Genomic DNA, 5,319 nt, shown 5'->3' with positions numbered 1-5,319 from the left:
AATTTTTTTCATGCATTGCAAAATAATGAAGGGAAGCTGTTTTAAAAAAAGAAATGTATCTAGTCTTTCTCATTCACAAAATGAGCCCCCCCTTAATTTTGCTTGGATTGCTTTCAATTTTGATGTATCGATGCAACTCTGAATTTTGATTACAATCAAACAATTAATTTATCTCAGAAATTAAAGAATCTGATGTTATTTGGAATTAAAGTTGGGAAATTTGGGTAATTTTAGCCAATCAACAGACAGCATGGAATTAGCAGCTTGTTACCATGATAACCACACGCTGTATTGTGGTTCACTGTTGTCTATGCCGCTGCTTTGGATTAATTTTTCTGTGTGTTAGTATATTACATACTTTTCTATGCTCCTGTGTGTTAGTATTTTTCTGTGTTTTTTCTGTGTGTTAGTATTTTTACATATTTTTCATTTCATATATTTTTGGGACTCATTGACTCAGATAGCTGGATTTATGATTTCACTAGGTTTATTCTATTCATAAAAATTTAAATTAGGAGTATTTTTTTAACCGTTAGCTTCACATTTCAACAGCTTAACTGAAATTCAGCCCACATAACAGGAACTGAGAGGGATATCATGGAACAGAGGAACTGTGGGTGATACAGATAATTTGACATTATTTTTTAATTCTGCATGCAAAAACATATAAGATACAGGTATTCTTTTCCTTGGGACAAATTCTTTGTTGACCAGTGTTATTCTTATCATAGTTTACAAATACAAGCATGAAAACATTACTCAACTTTGGAGTTTTAGAGACAGATGCCTCCTTTTCACACAGGTATACATAATATTGAAATACGCATAAAGTAAACACATGTAGACAAATATATCAATATAACAAATTTTAAAAGATAAGAAAATACAAACAATGAAGAGACAAAAGAAACGGTAAGATGATACATGTTGATTTTATTAGGTATTTCTGTTTATTTCGAAACCTACGATGAACAGGTCAGATGCTAAACTGTAAATTTTACAGGGTACAACCTGAAAGTTGACACCGCTCTGCTAAATGCAGAAAATTTCTGTCTTGCCATTGGTTAAAAATACCCAGTATTTTTGATTTTTAAACCTCTATAACTTTTTTCTACAATTCTTTTCTCCACATCATATCTTCAAAGCAATGAGACTGGAAGGCTAAATTATTATAGCTAATTTTCAGATTTTTTACTTCCTTTTAAAAAATGCATATTTTGCGAATGAAAAAAAAAAGAGCCGAAGAATTTTAAAAATTCATGCCTTTTAAATATTGGTATCCCTATCCCCGCCTCTCTCTCTCACATACATATACATACACACACACACACACGCATTCATCATGGTTTTGGAACAGCAACTACCATAAAAATTATTTTTTTCTTTTTTTGTAGTTTTCTGTCATTTTATCTTATTCTACATTCTGAAACATGTAACTCACATTAAAAGGTAAAAAATCTTACCCCACTCTTCCCTCTTTCATTGTACTTTTCACAATGAAGGAAAATTCAAACACCACTAGTGGATGTGTGTAAAAAAACTTGAATTTGGATAAAGTGTATCTATAAAGCAATATTTTCAGTCATTTATTTAATCTTTCTTGGCTAGCTCATCAAATTCAACTGTTTGAAATATATGGGTTTTGAGATTTAAATTTGGTAATTTTCTAAGATTTTAATTCTTGTGTATAAGGGTCCCACCGAACTTGAAGTGCCCCGGGCCCCCCCATAGTTTAAATCCAGTCCTGACTACAGTCATCCATTGCCTCAAAACCAGAAAAATTATCAGGGTCGTCAAGACTGTCTGAAGTGTGTTACCAAGAAAATTATAGAGAGCGAAAAAATGTTTCTTCTAAGCAAACAACTCTAGACTTGTTTTTTAAAAAGAAATCTACAAGTTTGTCTATGAGTGCTCATGAATCGGCAATCATGTCTACATGTAATGGTGTGCCTGAGTCTAGTGCAAGTGAAAATGATTATAATGATAATATTTTTTTTATTACAAACAATCTTGACATTGTTTTTACATTACATAAAATATTCTTTACATTCTACTGTTATCTTATTGCCATTTATTTATGAGTATTATAAATTTTATAGATGAAATATTTGTCTGGGAATGAATTATGATTTATAACATTGCTACTATGGAAAATTATTGGTCTGCTTTACGAGTTTTCATTTTAGAATCGGTCTCCAGGAACAAATTAACTTGTAAATCGAGGCATTACTGTGTGTGTGTGTGTGTGTGTGTGTGTGTGTGTGTGTGTGTGTGCATGTATATGCATATATATCATTAAAAATGGAAGAAAGAAATGGAGAGTTATGGACGTATAATTAATTTATTTTATATTATGAGGTTGAAAGGTTTTTATAAAAGCAATACAAATGAATTATAAATTATAAAGCTCAAAAAAAGAAATGGCAGATGCCAAAGACCTACCTATATATTTTGATTCATGCCCCTAGGTGATTCATAATTCTAAGCATTTGGGTAGGGTCATATGTTAAGAATTGGTCATCATTTTCAACTATGTGAGGCAGAATCTCATCAGGGCTTTATGAGCTTAAACAACAAAGGTTAACATATTTCTTGAAAGGAATCAGCCATACACACACATATATATACATACATACATGCATACATATAGTTTACCCTATTAATCTTATCTACAGATCCAGGCTATCAGACAGTTGGTAATCTGAATATTGTTTGTTATATCAAACACCTAACTGAAAATGCACAAATATCTACAGAGTTTCTACAATTAAAATCAAGGAAAATGGAGAACAGGCTTCCACACAGTTTCTGTCTACCAAATTACCAAATCCCCCCCCACCCCACCAAGCATTGGTCAGCCTGAGACTATAGTAGAAAACTCTTGCTCAACCCAAAGTGCAATGCAGTGGGACAAAATCCCAAACAACAAGCTTGAAAATCCAGCTTCCTTTTTTTAGAGGGTCAGAGAGAGAAAGAGAAAGAGAGAAAGGGAGAGAGAAGGAAAGCGAGAAAGAGAGAAACTGAATTATGAGTAAAAGAGAGAAAAAGTGTGGATTGTGGAGAAGTGCACACACACACACACACAGACACACACACGCACACACACACACACGCACGCACACATGCCAAATATGCATATGCTTAGGGCATCAAGAGAAGTAGGGAGGGTGTCACAGAAACAGTAAGTGGTTTATGGCACAAAAGAAATCGTTTTAAACTTGCTAAAATAATATTCAGGATGCCTTATCTCTACAAAGTATAGAAGCAGATGTGTTATGTAAGATTGATTTTGAGGATCTGATCAAAGACTTTGCAATCAAAAAAAAGTAGGAGAAAACTTTTCAAATATAAATAAAGTGGAAGTATACAAGAATAAGCATTATTTTCCATCTTGTTGTATTTTAAACAATAAAAATTTATTTTATGGTTTATAATTGTTTATATTTTGAATTACATATATACGGGGGTGCTAAAATCTTTTAAGTGCTTAGTGGATCTTAATCAAGCCCTCACACACACACACCAACAGTTGTTTCCAGCTAGGAACAATTCACTTGTAATAACTGAAGATCCTTGCCCTTTTGTTGATATCTATGCTATTGTTGTTGCTGCTGTTGTTGCGGTTGCTTTTGTTGTTGTTGTTGTCGTCATAGGTGTCTGGGGTAGGAATGGCGATGGGGTGCAAATAGTACAATTGCTACCACCACAAACAAGAACTCTACTACTACTACAATTACTACAACCATTACTGCAACCACCACCACCACTACTACTGTTATTACTACTACTATTACTACAGCCAATGCTTCTGCTGCTGTTGCCACTACCATTATTACTATCACTACCACCACCACCACCACCACCACCACTACTACTGTTATTACTACTTCTACTACAGCAGATGATTCTGCTGCTGTTGCCACTACCATTATTACTATCACTACCAAAACCACCACCACCACCACCACTATTACTACTACAGTTAATGCTTCTGCTGCTGTTACCACAATCATCACTACCACCACCTAAACCACCACCACCACTACTGCTACTAATATGAACCATGTGCGTTGCCATCATGGTTAATACCATGCCAACCGTCACATACACCCTGCCCTTATTCTTCCATTCTGCTCACCTGACACAGGCCCAAACCCCAAGCTATCCAGTCCCACACCCCACATCACATCACTGCTCCCCCCCCCATCCCACGTGCCACAGGTGACATATGTCTGTGTGTGCATGTTTGTGAGTATGCATCTGTGTTTGTATGTGTACATAGTTAGGAGTTGTGTGTGCATGTGTGTGTGTGTGTGTGTGCACAACCCCAGATGACACTTACCTATGTACATGTGTAGGTGTGAGTATATCTATGTGTATGAGGGTGTAATTACAAGTGTATCTATGTATGTGGGTGTTTGTATGAGTGTGGAACACTAGCTGGGGATTATTAGTAAATCCTGTTAAGTAACAGCTGGTAAAGCTCTCTCTCTCTGTTTCTCTCTCTCTTTCCCACTCTCTCTCTCTCTCTCTTTCACTTTCTTTCTCTCAATTGTTTATCCATACATACAACCATCTAGGGTATACAAACACACGTGCATGCATATATAACTTTATGCATACATCCATGGAACTGTTTGTCTGTCTGTCTGTCTGTCTGTCTGTATGCATGCATGTATGCATGTATGTATGTATGTATGTATGTATGTATGCATGTATGCACAAAGATGTATGTGTATATATTTATTCTTTTATTCTTTCATTTGTTTCAGTCATTTGACTGTGGCAATACTGGAGCACAACCTTTAGTTGAACAAATCGACCCTACGAATTATTCTTTGTAAGCCTAGTACTTATTCTATCGGTTTCTTTTTCTGAACTGCTAAGTTATGGGGACATAAACACACCAACATCGGTTGTCAAGTGATAGTAGGGGGACAAACACAGTCGCACAAACATATACATATATATATATACAATGGGCTTCTTTCAGTTTCTCTCTACCAAATCCACTCAGAAGGATTTGGTTGGCCTGAGGCTATAGTAGAAGACACTTGCCCAAAGTGCTATGCAGTGGGACTGAACCTTGAACCATGTGGTTGGTAAACAAGCTACTTACCACACAGCCACTCCTGCACCTGTATATATGTATGTATATAGATACATGCATACATACATATAATACATACATACATATATATGTACATACATACAAACATACATACATACAAATATATACAGCATATATATATATAAACTTACTTAGAAATGGATACGTGGCATTCAATCAAATAATAATATAAATAATATATATACATA

Source organism: Octopus bimaculoides, chromosome 9, assembly GCF_001194135.2.
Source record: "Octopus bimaculoides isolate UCB-OBI-ISO-001 chromosome 9, ASM119413v2, whole genome shotgun sequence".
Lineage (NCBI taxonomy): Eukaryota > Metazoa > Mollusca > Cephalopoda > Octopoda > Octopodidae > Octopus > Octopus bimaculoides.
The sequence above is the reverse complement of the archived record's forward strand: the minus strand, read 5'-3'. Positions refer to the sequence as shown.